Here is a 17884-nt window from a genome sequence, read left to right as displayed (position 1 = left end):
ATGACCCGCTTTCTGATTGGTCGGGAGGAGAATCAGGAAGATAATTGCAAATATCAATTCGCTATCGTCACACAACTGGGTGGGCTTGGGGCACAATGCTCTGCTGCCCCGAGCCCACCCTTTTTTGAAGCCAATTAGAGCCTCAGGTTCTAATCATGTGCTTTTAAAAAAACATTGAAATCCATGCGTCCGGCAGCCTGCATGTAGATTAAGGGCAGCACGCATGGATTAGGGCAGCAGTGCCCCTGCGATCCGTATGGACGGGCCGCCACTGATAGTGTATGTATTCCATCTGTGTATTTATATGTTTTTTAAGGAGTTCATGTTTAAGTGTATAATTTGTAAAGAAAAATAATGCTCAATAATAATAATAATGCTCAATAATAATAATGTAAGCATACAAAGCTCATCTGTGGCATTCTGTTGCTGCTTTATTTTTCAGATACCAAGTAGTTCCCACCCACAATCCTGTGCCAGGTAATAGTCCCTCCGCCATCCAAGGAGTGCCTTAAAGCGGTTGTAAAGTTATTATTATTTTTTTTTTTAAATAACAAACATGTTATACTTACCTCCACTGTGCAGCTTGTTTTGCACATAGTGGCCCCCGAACCTGGTCTTCTGGGGTCCCTCGGCAGCTGTCTCGGCTTCCCCCCGCAAGTACTTCTCACGTTCATGTGAGCTCCCTCGCATGGTGAGAAGCACTTGCGGGCGCGCTCCTGTGATACAACCTGCGGCTATAGCCGCTCACTGTATCACTCGGCCCCGCCCCCGGCATGCCTCGTCATTGGAGGCAGGGCAGGACTTAGGGTGGTGTGGGCCCCTAGGCTTGAGTCACTTTTGGGCCCTACCTTCTATACATTACCGTATTTATCGGCATATAACACGTGCCGGCGTATAACACGCACCCCAAGTTTAGGAGAGAATTTTAAGGAAACAAACTTTTAGGAGGGAAGTTTAAGGACAAAAACTTACATTTAAATGGCCATCAATGCAGCCTTATCAGTGTCCATCTGCAGCCTTGCCCATCCATCTGCAGCCTTGTCCAGTGTTATTTGCAGCCTTGTCAGTGTAGCCTTGTCATTTGCAGCCTTGCCCCAGTGTCATTTGCAGCCTTGTCATTGCAGTCTTGAAGTTAAAAATGGCGGCTCTCTGGTCCTCTCACAGTCCAGAGCGGAGCCGAGAGTGTACTCGGCTCAGCTCACAGTCACGCCCAGTCCGTGTGTCCATCATAGGGCAGGACTGGGTGTGACTGTGAGCGGAGCCGAGTACACTCAGCTATGTATCTCGGTGGGGCCCGCGGGGGCCCCCTATTGGGCGGGGCCCATGGGCTTGAGCCCAGTCAAGCCCAATGGTAAGTCTGGCCCTGATTGGAGGTGATTGACAGCAGCGCGACCCAATGGCTGCTCTGCTTTCAATCCATCCACTCTAGCCAATCAGCAGCCAGGGGTATCCTCAAACAGAAGGTGGAGGAGCGCGAGGTCTCTAACATCTACCAGCTCTGTGATGTCATCATGGAGGAGGGGAAGAGGACTCCAGTGGTGACCTGTGAAGCTCTGGTGACCTCCATGCCCAAGAGGGTTAAGGCAGTGCTGGAAAATAATGGTGGCCACACAAAATATTGACACTTTGGGCCCAATTTGGAAATTTTCACTTAGGGGTGTACTCACTTTTGTTGCCAGCGGTTTAGACATTAATGGCTGTGTGTTGAGTTATTTTGAGGGGACCGAAAATTTACACTGTTATACAAGCTGTACACTCACTACTTTACATTGTAGCAAAGTGTCATTTCTTCAGTGTTGTCACATGAAAAGATAGAATAAAATATATACAAAAATGTGAGGGGTGTACTCACTTTTGTGAGATACTGTGTGTGTGTGTTATATATATCTATATCACGTTTTTGTTGTTGATTAGATACACTTTAACCACTACAATACAGGGCACTTTCACCCCCTTCCTTCCCAGCCCAATTTTCAGCTTTCAGCGCTCTAGCGCTTTCAGTGACAATTGCGCGGTCATGCTACACTGTACCCAAATGAAATTGTTATCATTTTGTTCGCACAAATAGAGCTTTATTTTGGTGGTATTTATTCACGACTCCGTTTTTTTTTTTTGCGATATAAGCGCAAAAATAGCGGAAATTTGGAAAAAAAACAATATTTTCTTTTTTCTATTTGAAAAGAAATCCAATAAAATCAAATTTTGTCATAAATTTAAGCCAAAATGTATTCTGCTACATGTTTTTGGTAAAAAAAATTCCGTTAAGTGTATAATAATTGGTTTGTGTGATCACGGACATATGTACGCAAATGATCATGTACATATGTGTGCAGATAATCATTGGGACATGTGATTTTAGTGGGACATATGTGGGGGACATGTTTTTATTATTAGGGACATGTGTTTTTATTATTTGGGGACATGTATGTTTTGGGGACATGTGTGTTTTGGGGACATATGTGGGGACTGTGTTTATACTGTGTGGTGTGTTGTGTGTTTACACTACACTGATGATCAGTGAGTAAAAAGCTGTAAAAAGCAGCCCATACTCACTGATCATCAGCCGGCTGCAGCGTTCTGCTCTCCTCTCCTCAGCGGTGACTTCCGTGTGAACCGGCTGTTTGTTTACATCACATGACGGCCGTGATTGGACACGGCCGTCATGTGATCAGGAGGGCCAATCACAGAGCCCTCCTGCCGATCTGAGATGTGCCGTGTCCGGGGTGACACGAGCACATCGGGATCGCGCCGCTGCGCGAGCGCGATCCCGCTACTCCTGAAGGACGTTCCTGAACGGCCTGTCAGGAGTAGACGGCTCCCACCCGGCCGTATATATGCATTGGCCGGGTGGGAAGTGGTTAATATGTAAATAATTAGCATTGGAGAACTATTCAATACTATGCAGCTGAGAAAATATGGAACAGCAAATTACTAATCGCACAAAAATGACTTTTAGGTGAACACTGATACTTTGTATTCACTCTGATTTCTCTTTTAGGCTGGGTTCACATTGCAGCGATGCGGGAATGCTGCGAATCCGCTGCGGGTTCCCGCATCGCATGCCTCCCGGCGGCAGTTCACACTGCCCTATACGATCTGCTGGGAGTGTCAGTGAAATGTTAATGACACCCCCAGATCAGTTCGCATATCGCAGTGCGATCTGCAAACTCGGACAGAAATCGGATCGCATGGTGTGAACACCCATGCGATCCGATTCTGCTGCGGACCAAAAAAAGGATCCTGTGCGAGTTTGTGGCGGGTGCGGCGCAAATTCAGCCATACTATCTGTATGGCTGAACTCGCATCGCACAGAGATCGGATGTGATTTGCACTCGTCACCGCTGCAGTGTGAACCCAGCCTTCACCTCCCTGCTGACCTCTGATGCCCCTCTGTCACCCCTTCTCACCTTCTCCGGCACTTTGCTATCCCTTCTCCGCAGCACAGAACTCTTATTGCCCGTCTTCCACACTGACCCCCCCCCCCCGCCGCCTATTTTTAGGGATTTATTTTTCCGCTTGTTTTTCTCGAATTTCAATCAGGTCGCTGACCTCATCACCTTTTCTCCCGCTCTCTATATTTCCTTCTTCCTTCCCTCCCCTCCTGCATCATTTCTTCCACATTTGGTCACTGGCAACCACACACACACACACACACACACACACACGTGTGCTCATGATGAGCCTCGTGTATATAAAAATTTCTGCGGTAAAAACTGCGCACAGCGAATCATAGCAACCGATCAGATGCAGATCTGTGCTGGAAAATGAAAGAGGAGGAAAGTTTCGTTGTGATTGGTTGCTAGGAGATGGTTTATCTCCTCCAGCGGTTTAATACTTCAAGCCTGGCGTGATTTTATATGATAGCGGTGCAACAGAACAAGAGGGATGAAACCGTTAAAATGAAAGCAGGTTTTAAACCCAAAAGCCACATTAATTTTATTGCAGCTTACGACTGTTAGATGCGGTGGCTGCATTCATTGTCTTTTTTTTGGCTTCCTTTCTTTTATTTTCACCTGGTGATCCAGCTAGTATTTCTGTTGTTTTTCAACAGAACAAGCTCTCCTGCAAATGTAGCAGTTTAAAGCGGGAGTCCGCCGGGACTCCGCGTTTTTTTATTTTTTATTTTTTTTAAAAGCCAGCAGCTACAAATACTGCAGCTGCTGACTTTTAAAATAGTGACACTTACCTGTCCAGCGCGCCCGCGATGTCGGCACCCGAAGCCGATATCTAGATCATCTCTCGGGTGCTGCCGCCGCCATCTTGGGTATGGGAATCAGTAAGTGGAGCCTTTCGGCTTCATTTCCCGGTTCCCTACTGCGCATGCGCGAGTCGCGCTGAGCAATAAGGACGGTCCCCGCTGCCTCTGGGATCTGTGTTTTTTCCCAGCAGGCAGCGGGGCACTTGCGGAAAGGGGCGGGCACTTGCGGAAAGGGGCGTAATCTACGCCCCTTTCCGCAGAGAGCTATCCCGGAAGTGGGTGCAGATACCTGTACTGTACAGGTATCTGCACCCCCCTGAAAGGTGCCAATTGTGGCCGGAGGGTTCCGATGAGTGGAAGGTCCACTTTATGGTGGACCTCCGCTTTAAAGTGTTGAGATAAACCATTTACCACTGGGGGTGCTTAGAGTGATCAGCTTGTATTAAGGCCTGGTTCACACCTATGCATATTTTTTTTTTTTGCACGTTTTCAGTTTTGCAGAAACACATATGGATGTAGTTCACATCTGTGCATTTTATGGAAAGGGCCAGGGACTTTTCTTTTTTTTTTTGGTTTTTGGTTCCTTTGACTTCAATGGATGAAAAGCGTGTATTGAAAAATGCACCTGCGATATGCAAACTGCAACCTGCATAATTGTGAATCAGGCCTTAGGCTGGATTCACACCTATGGCATTTTTAATGCTTTTTGCATTTTGCAGATTTGCACTACAGGACGTGTTCCATAGGAAACCATGGTACATGGACTGTAGTGCAAATCTGCAAAATGCACTAAAAATGCATAGGTGTGAATCCAACCTTAGGCTCGATTCACATCTATGCATGTTGCTTTTGAGCGTTTTTTCAGTGCTTTTTGCGGTGCTTGTCGCGTTTTTGGACACGCGTTTTTACTGCGTTTTTACTGCGATTTTGCTTTTTTTTTTTTTTTTTTTTCATTTTTTTTTTTTTACACTGTGCTTGCTTAGCAACCAGATATATACAGTGAAAAAAACGAAAAAAAAAACGCAAATTGCGGCAAAAACGCGGTACTTGCATTTTTGATGCAGGTCCATTGACTTCTATTACATGCAAAACGCTGCATTTTGCATGAAAAAAAGTCCCCGACCCTTTCCAAAAACGCAGAGGCACAAAAATGCATTGATGTGAACATGTTCCATAGGAACCCATGTTAAAAAAATGTCCTTGCATTTCTGCAAAATGCATCAAAAAACGCGCTAGTGTGAATCGAGCCTTAAGCTGGGTTCACACTGCAGCGGTGACGAGAATCGGATGTGATTCGCACCGCACTGCAGTGCAAATCACATCCGATCTCTGTGCGATGCGAGTTCAGCCATACAGATAGTATGGCTGAATTCGTATCGCATCCGGCCCAAACTCGCACAGGATCCTTTTTTTGGTCCGCAGCAGAATCGGATCGCATGGGTGTTCACACCATGCGATCCGATTCCTGTCCGAGTTTGCAGATCGCACTGCGATATGCGAACTGATCTGGGGGTGTCATTAACGTTTCACTGACACTCCCAGCCGTTCGCATAGGGCAGTGTGAACTGCCGCTGGGAGGCATGCGATGCGGGAACCCGCCGCGGATTTGCAACGTTCCCGCATCGCTGCAGTGTGAACCCAGCCTCAGTCATGTACGCCCCCCCCCCTGTTCACACCGATGCAACAGGTCCAAATCGCATGACAGGTTTCACTATATTGTCAGCAATGGAACTGTTCAAATCTGTGCGGTGCTGCACCGATTTGAAAAAAAAAGTTCCTGCACTATTTTTGGCAATTGCAGGCTCGGCTTGCATAGATCTCTGTGCACAAAGTCGCACCCCCCCGGGAAAGCGTTTCTCCTAGGGGGTTATCTGATGTGGGGAGGAGCCACGAGAGCCGCCGGGGGACCCCACAAGTCGAGCAAAAAAACTGCACAGTGGAGGTAAGTATGACATGTTTGTTATTTAACAATAAAAAAAAAACGTAGCTTTACAATCACTTTAAATTGTATGCTTAGCCAAAACATATTTTTCTAGTTTTGGATAAAATGGAATGGAGTAGAACCCCTGTTGAGTTTTTACCCCTATTCTCTGCTGATTTTGGTTCACTTACTGTAACAGTGACAACAGATTCTCCAGACAGGAAGTAAGGAAAAAAATCAGCAATGGGGGACCAGACAGAAATAGAAAGCTGTCAGATATTCTAACCTTACCCTACTCTACCGAAAAACACATGATTTCTATCAATATTCTTGTTGCAGTCACCATGACAGGAAGTGAAGGGAATCCATTTAATGGAGTTGGATAGCGGTAAAAGCCAACTGGGATCCAATTCCTCCCCCTACAAAAATGGCAGCATAAAGTACATCCCCCCTCCCCTACAGAAACATACAGGCGCATACAGATGATAGTGGGGATTCGGCTATGTGGTCATTTGCAGGGCTGCTGATAAGGCAGTACAGCCAGCCCTCCTGTACTGAGCCCGGGCCCCATCAGTTCAAAAGCAGGGCTCTGGCACCTGCTGATCAGGAGGTCTGGCTGTACTGTCTTATTGCAGACACCAATCCTCTTCTGCCTCCCCCTGCAACACTGCCAGCTTCTCCCTCCGACTGCATTGCAGGGGTGTGGTCCTAGCACGTGCACCCCTTCCGTCTGCTGTCTGGGCCCCTCTGTGTGTCCTTTTCCTTTGCAGAGCTGCTGGCTTCTCTGCTCCCCTTTCCTGCTGGCAGCTGCTGCAGGCACACAGGGGGATGTTTCAGTATGGAGAGCTTGGGAAGTGGCCTTTAAATATGTAAGTTATTGTCCCCTTCCTTTCCTGGATGAACACAGTAAGTGATCAGTACCAATCACTCCTGTGCCATTTATCACTGATGCATAGTAAACACTGATTACTTTGTTTCAGTTTGCGAATGAGCAGGAAGCCTCAGAGGTCATCCAGTTCATTCATCTTTGCAACTGAGGCTGCAAAGAAAGGGGCTCATAAATCTATATCCTCAGTCGCTTCCAGCCGGGGGAGGGGTCCCTGTCAGGTAGGCTGTATGGGGCCCCCGTGACTTCTAAAAGCAGCCCTGGCCATTTGGTATTCACATATTGTATTGGTGAGTTCTGCATTCATCATACAAGGTAAAGTCATAAACAAATAATTTGCATTGTACGTCTTCAGCTGAGTAATCCATTTTTTTTTTTCGATAAACAGGAGCTGCCAAGAGGACTTAAAGGAAAAGTCCACATTTATGGACAGGCATTCCTGCTATGACAGCTGTTTATGGATCAAGGTCAGTGACGTTACTGATAGAAACAAGTGAGGAATGTTGGATTATACAGATAAGTGACCTTCTGATCATTAGATGAGAGGAGTCCACATCGTTCCTTATGTTCCTGCAAACCAAACTTAAGCACAACTCCAGCCAAACCCATTTTTTTTTTTAATTCTTGTTAGAGTGAGGAAATGTTAGAATATTTTTTTTAGGTTTTTATGAATATCTGCAACCTCTTTGAAGAGATTTTCCTGCCAGTATTTTAATACTGCCCCCTTTGAGATTATTTATGCTCCATCTTTCACCCATGGCCTAGACAGGAAGTGAGGGAAAATCTCCCTCATGGGGACACAACACTTAAAATCCTGCCGGAGGTTCTAGACTTTCCTTACTGTATTACAACACTCATTTTTATTGCTGCCCATGTTTTCTGTCGGGGTGATTTCCCCTCACTGTTCTACCTGACACCAGTCGCATAGAGGTTGATTTACTAAAACTGGAGAGTGCAAAATCTGGTGCAGCTCTGCATACAAACCAGTCAGCTTCCAGTTTTTTTTTTTTTTTTTGGTCAAATCTTAATTGAACAAACTGAAGTTAGAAGCTGATTGGCTACCATGTACAGCTGCACCAGATTTTGCTCTCTCCGATTTTAGTAAATGAACCCCATACTGTCAGTGTCAGGATCTAGTGGCCGGGGCGAAGAAGTCAAACCGTGCCTCTCCCCTCCTGGTGCACACCAATTGGTCTTCCCACTCCCAACCGCCACTGTACTTTTCTCACCGTCACTGTGTACCGCCAGTTGGGTTCACATGGACCCTGAAGTGCGCAGTGAATACATGTGCCCTTCCTGTGTTAAAAACTCCAGCCAGAGGGTAAAAAAAAGTCATGACAGAGGGCATGCAAGTTATAAGCACGACACAGCTTGGTATGTGACCTCCCCCCACAACATAAAAACATTGCACCCGAGGCAGCTCCCCTTTTCCCCTGTATACTACGGGGTTGATTTACTAAAACTGGTGCAAGCAAAATCTGGATCAGCTCTGCATATTAACCTATCAGCTTCCAGGTTTTTTTCAAAGCTTAATTGAACAAGCTGAAGTTAGAAGCTGATTGGCTACCATGAACAGCTACACCAGTTAGTTAGGCCCCTTTCACACTTGTACAACTCCAAAGTTGTGTGACTTTAGAAAGCAACTTTGACACAACTTTGGATGGGTGCGACTTGGATGCGACTTTGGATTTGACCAATGGTAATGGACAACTGTTGCACAACTGTCGCATTCAGGTGCGACTTTCATGTGACTTTTGAGCATTTACATTGCGGTCTTTGGCACTAAAGTTTCATGAAAGTCAGACCAAAGTAGTGCCTGAACCTTTTTTAAGTATTTAAAGGGCTGTCATTGAAAAACATGGGGTGCAACTTGTCAAGTGTGAATGGAGCTTCAATCTCCCCCACTGTTATGCCCCGTACACGCGGTCGGACTTTCCAACGGTAAATGTGCGATTGGAGCTTGTTGTTGGAAATTCCGACCGTGTGTAGGCCCCATCGGACAGTTTCCATCGCACAAAATTTGAGATCTGGTTCTCAAATTTTCTGACAACAAAATCCGTTCACATAAATTTCCGATCGTGTGTACACAATTCCGACTCACAAAGTTCCACGCATGCTCGGAATCAAGCATAAGAGCCATACTGGCTATTGAACTTAATTTTCCTCGGCTCGTCGTACGTGTTGTACGTCACCGCGTTCTTGACGTTCGAAAAAATTTCCGTCAACTTTGTGCGACCGTGCGTATGCAAGACAAGTTTGAGCCAACATCCATCAGAAAAATTCCAACGGATGTGTGATCGTGCGTACGCGGCACTACGCTGACTATGACACCTACATGAGCTTGTTGGACGCTCCATCCAAAACCATGGCCATTAATGTGAATTTGCTCCCCAACTTTGCAGATATAAGCTCTTGTACAAACGGTCGGACATTCCGACCACAAAATCCGTCTGATTTTTTCCGACCGATTTTGTCCGAAACTGGTGTTGCATACACACGGTCAGACAAAGTTGTCGGAAAATCCGATCGTTCGGAACGTGATGACGTTCGTTCGTTACGACGGGACTACGTTCAGGCTAGTAGCCAATAGCTTTGGTCTTGTAATTTGATCTGAGCATGCGTGGCACTTTGTCCAATCGTAATTCTCTACAAACGATCGGACAAAGTCCGATTGGATCATGTTGTTGGAAAATTTTATATCCAGCTCTCAAACGTTGTTGATCGGACATTCCGACGGAAAAAGTCAGATGGAGCCCACACACGGTCGGATTATCCGACAACACGGCCCGATCGGAACATTTTCTGTCGGAATGTCCGACCGTGTGTACAAGGGCTAACAGCCTTCATTCTTTTGGGAAGGCTTTCCACAAGATTTTGGGATGTTCCTGTGGGATTTTGTGCCCATTTAGCCAAAAGAGCATTTGTAAGGTCATGTACTGATGTTGGATAAGAAGACCTGGCTTACACCTGCGTCCCACTTCATCCCAAAGGTGTTCAGTAGGGTTGAGGTTGGGGCTTTGGGCAGGAGACTCGAGCTCCTCCACACCAAACTCATCAAACCATGTCTTTATGGAGCTGGCTTTGTACACAGGGGCACAGATACGTTGTCACAAAAATCCAAACAAACAATTGTCTGAGGGCCCCATTTTAAGTGCTTTATGTCATGTGTTAACATGCATTGCGTGAAAGCAGACCTTTGAGATAATGGGCTGCAAGTGCGAAAAATGTCCAGAAAATTTGACGTCACAAAATTTTATGGCAGGGGGTGGCTGGGGGGGGGGGGGCCTGAAGCCCCGAATGTGTCCCCCTATAGCCTCGAGTGTCAGCTCTGTAGGGTAGGCGAGAGCGACGGGACCAATCTGATCCTGAGCGCCACCGAGTGCGGCCGAGCACGGCCGAGTGCCAGAGCAGGTCCCGCCTTCTGGAGCCTGCACGTCTATGATGGACGTCCCCACTGGTCCAATGCCGGGACAGCGGAACGTGTGACGTCCATCATAGGCGCTGTTGGCTTCAGAAGGCGGTAATTACAAAGAGGCTGCCGCGCCACATCCCCGCTTGGCGCTCGGGCGAGCCGCTCTCCTCTCCTCCTCGGCTCCTCCTCTGAGGACTGGCTGCTGTGACACCATGGCTCAGACAGGTCAGTGTATGATGTTAAGGTCAGTGTAGGTAGGTCAGTGTAGGTAGGTCAGTGTATGTAAATGTCAGTGTAGGTAAGTCAGTGTGTGTTAATGTCAGTGTAGGTAGGTCAGTGTATGTTAATGCCAGTGTAGGTATGTCAGTGTAGGTAAATGTCAGTGTAGGTAGGTCGGTTAGTGTAGGTATGTATATGTCCAGCGTATGTAGGTCAGGTCAGCCGTTTCCGGCTTGGACTCTGGTCCTTTTGCCACCTAGCAACGCCCCTGTTTTACGGGGTTATAAATAAGCCCTTAAATGTCTGTATTTTGTAGTAGTAACATTACCCTTCACTGGAAACATTCAGATTCAAACATTCGAAGGGTAGTCCACAAACCTTTGGCCATATAGTGTAGAATGTTGGGCGGTTTTCTGTAGTGCACCCCCGTAGGAGCTGCTGGCAAATTTGGTCCTATTTCTCCCCTCAGCCTGGCACATCATATTTCACTGTCTCCCAAGTACAGTCTGCGGGTTTCTCTTTTTTCTTTTATTGGGAAGGATGAACTTGCAAAACTGAACAACTTGAGGACTCCCCAACTTCTCATTGCAATGTACAAACTGAATGCCCCACAGGATATCTTATGTTGTTGGTGATCTGTACTCCTTCCAGGGTTAAAAGCTACACACGCGCCCGGCTGTCTCCCAGGGGCTTATCTATTTATCCTAATCTCCATGTATTGCGTGCTAGCATGGGCTGTATTATATGCCGCTAGCAGTGCTCAACCTCACTAGGGTTTTTTCCCCTTTTTGGATGCTGGACCTTTTAGTATTACTGCTCTGATGGTCTTTTTCATGCCTGGATACATACCTGCCCTTGTTATAGCAATACCTGAAGTTTACATACCATTTTCTATAAACATTCCATATCTTTGGAAATTTTCCGGCTACTGGGATTTTGTACATGGGGCCTAACCAAATTGAAGACAGTGAGATTTGTTTCCTTTTCTTACGTCTCTGAACCTCGACCGTGTCCCGAAGAAGCCTTACGACGAAACGCGTAGACGCACAAGGGCTCACTGTACAAGCTATCATTCTCATGTTTTTTTAATCTCTTTTTGAATACTATGTTCATACTATAAACTTTTTTTCAATAAATATTAAGAATATTATTTCTGCTTTTTCTCCATTGTTTCTATGCCCAAAAAGTAGGACTTTTGGTTACTCTAATAGTAGCCTCTCCTGTGTCCCTTAATTCACCGATGTGGCAATATTAGTGCTTTTTTCTCCCATTTCCCTACTCACCATAGGATCATTGGTTGCCTCCTGCTCTTCCTAGTGAGGAAGATGCAGGCTCACACCACCATAGGACAGCTGGACTCTTTCTCATCCCCCTGGCTCTCTCCAGTGAGCTTTTTCAGATCCAACTTGATCCCCGGACACAGATTTGCAAATAGCCCCCCCCAGCTAAGCCTAGCTGGGACCCCAATGTCTTCCTCAAGACTTACTCTAGGCTCCTGCACCAAGGGGGGCAGAGTCCCTTCACAGGGGAATGGACCCAGGAACAGTGCCCCTGGTGACCAGGCCTAGAACAATTTATGGGCTCTCCAGCCACCTACTGGGCACACATCCCCCGATATTGGCTAGAGTTCCACAAATAGTCCGGATGCATGTCCTTTCCTTCCTCCCATTATGATTCTAGAATCCTCCAGAAAACAGTGGGAAGTAACAGAGCAGCAGCCTGTGAAACACTGAACAGCCCTAAATAATCAATTCCTGCTCCACTGATTACAGGGGAGCCAAACTAAATGTACCTAGTAGGAGGGTGCTACTTTTTCTATTCCGTCAAATACTCAGAAAGTGGAGAAAAAAAAATCCAAAACAGAAAACGATATAAAATGGACAAAAGTCCCAACCCTTCTGTAAAAAAAATATATAATGGCTTCTATGTTCACGGCTGAGAAGAATAAGGATCGTTGGTCAGTGTTTTATGGTCTGCATTTTCCCATTAAGAACAATCAGATTTAACCTTTCATTTTCCGATCAAGGTCTTGATGATGTGCACAGCAGCTCTTCTATGGACAAGTAAATAAATTAGGCCCAATATGACCTACACAATATTTTCAAAAGTACTGGGACGCCTACCTTTACACACACATGAACTTTAATGACATCCCCAGTCTTAGTCCGTAGGGTTCAATATTGAGATGGCCCGCCCTTTGCAGCTAGAACAGCTTCAACTCTGCTGGGAAGGCCGTCCACAAAGGTTTAGGAGTGCGTCTATGGGAATGTTTGACCATTCTTCCAGAAGAGAATTTGTGAGGTCAGGCACTGATGTTGGATGAGAAGGCCCGCCTCACAGTCTCCACTCTAATTCACCCCAAAGGTGTTCTATCAGGGTGAGGTCAGGACTCTGTGCAAGCCAGTCAAGTTCCTCCACCCCAAACTCACTCATCCGTGTCTTTATGGACCGTGACAATATAGTGTATTTCCCATCTGACACTCTGAGGAAACTTTCTCTGTCATCTGTTTGTGTGGAAGCAAATCCGCCTTTATCTCCGCCATCGTAAAATTGCAAAATGGTAAGCGATACATTTAGATTAGCGGCTGTACTTCAAGTTAATGTTTTACCGCAGAGCTTAATGGAAAAAACCCAAGAGAAACTCTCTGATTCGCTAAAAGGGTGGCAATTTTGTGTGCATAATCTATAATTTGCTGTAAATTAGATTTGCTTTACTACTGTGAGATCGCTTTAAAGTAGCAGTAAACCTAAAATGTATGTAAAGCCCAAACAATAAACCTCTATTTCTTGCTTTTTTTTTTTTGGTCTGTTAAATATAACATTGAAAGGGTTTTATTATATCTGCTCTATAAGTGCACAAAAAAAAATAGCTGTTGATCCTGCCAGAAATTTTGTGAGCTGGTAACTTCCTGTTTTCTTTGCCTGTGCTGCACAGTTATCATTCAGAGGGCCAGTTTACAGGAACAGGTAAAACATCACCATGCTTTCTTGTGCAGGACGTGTCGGTTTGGACTTGCACTTTTAGGCCTTTGTCACACCCAGTGGCGTAGCGTGGGTTGTCAGCACCTGGGGCAAGGCAAGTTATTTGCGACCCCTGACCTGCAGACTTTTAGCACTCCCCCTATGGTTTCCCCCCATGGTGTCAGTTGGGCGGGGTCACCTGTTTACGTAACAAGTGGGCTTTCAGATCCCGATAAGCCCCCCACCCGCAGACCCCCATAACCACCGGGCAAGGGTTGTGGGGATGAGGCCCTTGTCCGCATCGACATCCTCCCCATGTTGAGGGCATGTGGCCTGGTATGGCAAATTCGAAAGCCGTGGAACACCCTTTAAAAGTCTATGGGAGAAATCAAAAGTGCTAATTTTTAAGGCTTATATGCATGGTATTGTCATAAAAAGTGTTTGGGGACCTGGGTCCTGCCCCAGGGGACATGCATCAATGCAAAAAAAAGTTTCCCATGGGGGCTATCCAAAAGTACCCTCCCCATGTTGAGGGCATGTGGCCTGGTATGGTTCGGAGGGGGTGCTCTTTCGTCCCCCCTCTTTTCCTGTAGCCTGCCAGGTTGCATGCTCAGATAAGGATCTGGTATGGATTTTTTTGGGGGGCCCCCGTGCCATTTTTTTTATTTTGGCGCGGGGTTCCCCTTAAAATCTGTACCAGACCTGTAGGGTCTGGTACGGATTTTGAGGGGGACCCCCCACGCCATTTTTTGTTTTTTTACATTTTGGCGCAGGGTTCCCCTTATTATCCATACCAGACCTGAAGGGCCTGGTATGAAATTTGGGGGGACCCCATGCATTTTTTTTTTTTTTATTTTGGTGCGGGGTTCCCCTGTTATCAATGAACTTTTATGCATATTGTGTGCCCCCCCTCGTTCCCCACTCCGCTCACGGCGCCGTCATTCGTACTGTGGGCACCCACTGCGCATGCGCGAGCGGGGCAGGGCGCCGTGATACGCCGCACAGTCATCTGGGACACGTGACAGGTCCCAGATGTCTGTGCGGCGCGAGGGGATGTGATGTCACCAGCCCGGGCAAGGAAGAAGGCAGACTACGAGGGACCCCCTAGCAACCGGTATTTAGGGGTGAGTAAAAAAAATAAATTTTTTTCCAATTATACTTTTTATTTTTTTTGGTGGCAACGACACTTTAAGGCACAACTTTTTTTTTTTTTTTTTTTTTAGTTTTGGATGGAGTGGAGAGGGATTAGAACTCCTGTCAGTTTTTATTGCTGTCTGTGTTCCCCATTAGGCAGAGTCACCCTCTCTTTTTGTCTTGTTTACCATTATCATTGAAAGTAAAAGTAAAAGAAAATCCCACATTTTGTATTGTCCCCTTAAAAGTAATAGAGGGGAAATCTTCCATTGGAGACACTAGTTCTGGTGACTTGGGGGTCCCCAAGAAATCCCCTTAATTTACAGGGATTTCTTCTCACTTCCTGTTTTGGCTATGGGACAGGAAGTGAAATCTCTGAAATGGGACACAAATGGTAAAAAAAAAAAAAAATCTGACAGGGGTTATAACCCTCTATTACTCTATCCAAAATGAGTGAAGACTACCAGCGACTGTGCCAATACACTTTGCACAGCCATGGTCACATCTCTATAGGGAAACTGGATCAGAGCAGTGTTATGCAGTCAATGCCGGAGTGGGGGGGGGGGGGCATGTAGACAAGAAGAGACTGGAAGGAGGCTGCAGGAGATCAGCAGTACTGAGATGCAAATAAAACATGGTGAAAAATTGTGAAAACAGGATTTTATTCAACAAAAAAAAAAACAACAGCAAACATAACGGCAGATTTATGTGGTACACAGTGCTTAAAACCTAAATATTAAGAGTTACATTTACTTTATGTTCCAGTTCGGATGCTTTGTTTAGCATCTGGCATTAACAGCCAAACACACATGCGTACACAGTAAACACTATAAGCAGCAAGAAGGTAATGGGCACATTGGCTGCCCTGATAACAGCTTGTTGTAGACAGAGCTTGGATGGACTTTCAGAAGGCTAAGACATTTTATAAATGCCTAGTGAGCAACATCAAAGCACTTTTTTGCTGGGCACAATAGGAGTTTAAAAGGTAAGTATAAACACAACGGAACAAAATAGATCTGACATGCCGTGAAGTGGGTTATCTCTCCTACAGTGTCAGAAATTGTGAAAGGTGGTGCTACCCTTTAACCAAGATCACCAGCCTTGATTTGGTGGGATATATACCAAACCTAGGATGACTCAATACTGCATTAAACGTTTAAAGGGTGGCCCCCTATATATGTTTTAGTGATGTCAGCAAGTGCTCATGAAGTTTCTCATTGGAAAATGATTTGCTTTTGTGATCTTCGGGCATTTGGAAATAGAGCCGATCATCAAAAAAGTAATCCTTTGAAGGATGGACAAAGCAAGGTAGTTTCAGAAGGAGTCCAGTAATGTAACCCCCCAACAACGACACGCCAAACGTTACCCCAAAGGCCGCAGCTTGCCCGAGGGCTTGATCTGTTGCCGTCCACGTGTTCCGATTTCCAAGAGTTTCCAAAACAGGTGGTTGGTCCTCCATATTGCTATCATTTAGAATCTCATGTAGGCTAGAGCCATATGTATGAAGTGGTCCCGATAAAATGATCACGATGCTGCTCAAAGTGCCGACAATGCCTGGTAAGCCGTGAAGGTTGTGAATTCCACACTGGTCTTGGAGCTTGATCTTTCTGGCTAAGAAATTGCTGAAGTACTGGTATCCAAGTATGCAGAACATGGCTGCAATGCAACCTACAGCAATTGCCCCTCCAGGGCTAATCAGGTCTGCAGTGATTCCAATGGCCACCCCACCTGCCAAAGAGGCATTTTGAAGATGCACGAGGCTAATCCTGCCCTTTCTGTCTATCAGGCTGGACAGTGCAAAGGTGGTGACTGTCCCAGAACTCAGGGCAAGGAACGTATTGACAATAGCTCGATGTTGAGCTTCTTCGGTTTTACCTAAGACAGAATTGAAGCTTGGCCAGAAAATCCAGAGAAAAATTGTACCAAGAAAAGAAAGAAAATCAGAGTTTGCATTGGTGGCCTCTTTTGGGTGAGTGTTTCGTAGTTCAGGTTGGTAAAGAATTTGGGCCACACCTAAGCCAAAGTAGCATGAGAAGATGTGAATGGCAATTGTCCCTCCAATATCAATAACGTGAAAATATTTGTTTATAAGCCAGTCATTGACCACAAAAAGTGGAATCTCCATGGCAGAGACCAGCAGCATCTGGACGTGGCTGACCCTTCCCATAACGGCTCCAACTGATATAAGAGCTGTTACTGCAGCAAACTCGGCATCAAGGACATTTTCCAACCTCAATTGTATCTTCCCTTCTTTGTAGTGATAGAAGAATCCTTGGACGATCAAAGACCACTGAATGGCAAAGTTTCCAATCAAAAAGTTGAAGGCGATTCCACCGAAGCTGTAGAGTTTTAAAAATGACAGCATGAGGCCCAGTCCAACGAACAGCATGAAATGAACATCTTTGAAGAAGGGGAAGATGGCAGTCAAGTGGTCCTCTTTTACTTCTGTTCCATTGTAGACAGCAGGTCTATTTGAGTGGTCTTCGTAAGTCATAAACAAGATGAATACTACCACAAAGGCCCCTTGAAGAAAGGCCAGCAGGACGGGCAACTGGCATCGCAAACTTGGGGAGAAAAAAATTGACATTATGCATAGAGATGGAACCTGAAGAGCAACTCTCTCCCCGGCAACTTGTAGAACATTTGATTCTTGTATTTAGCAACAGCCAAATGTTGCCTTTTGCCAATTGGCCGAGTCCTGTATCCAATAAAGAGACTGCTCTGTCGTGTGCGGTGAACTTTGTACTACAGTAATATACATTGTTTAACGATTACCTTTTATTAGTATGTAACAGACTGCGCTTACATGCAGCCCTTGCTATTTAACGCAAGGCTGAGCATAGTACCTGCATCCACTTCTAGGTCAGGCATGGTCATATGTGATCATCAGAGCAACATGTTGGGACTTGTAGTTCTTTAATAGCCTTTTTTGGGACTGGTGCTCATATTTAGATGTTTTTTTTTTTGACATTACGGGGAATGTTAAAAACCTAAAACATATCTAAATACAAACTTTTTTTTTTTTTTTTTTTTTTAGCAATACCCCTGAAAGAGCCACTGATTGATGATGATTAAACATAGTAAAAAGCATAGTCAATGCACCTTTCCCAATAACAGCAACCCAGATGATGATAATGACCGAGGTTCTTTTCA

General features: G+C 45.6%; 1 pseudogene; it reads right to left on the bottom strand.

Annotated features, from left to right (window-relative positions):
• Window positions 1-15374: 15374 nt before the first annotated feature.
• LOC143936069 (ammonium transporter Rh type A pseudogene) lies at window positions 15375-17435 on the bottom strand (annotated as a pseudogene).
• Window positions 17436-17884: the final 449 nt, after the last annotated feature.

Source organism: Lithobates pipiens, unplaced genomic scaffold (genome assembly GCF_037356315.1).
Source record: "Lithobates pipiens isolate NorthernLeopardFrog02 unplaced genomic scaffold, aLitPip1_a1.2 Scaffold_28, whole genome shotgun sequence".
Lineage (NCBI taxonomy): Eukaryota > Metazoa > Chordata > Amphibia > Anura > Ranidae > Lithobates > Lithobates pipiens.
Note: the sequence above shows the minus strand (reverse complement) of the source record. Positions and strands in the feature narration are given on the sequence as shown.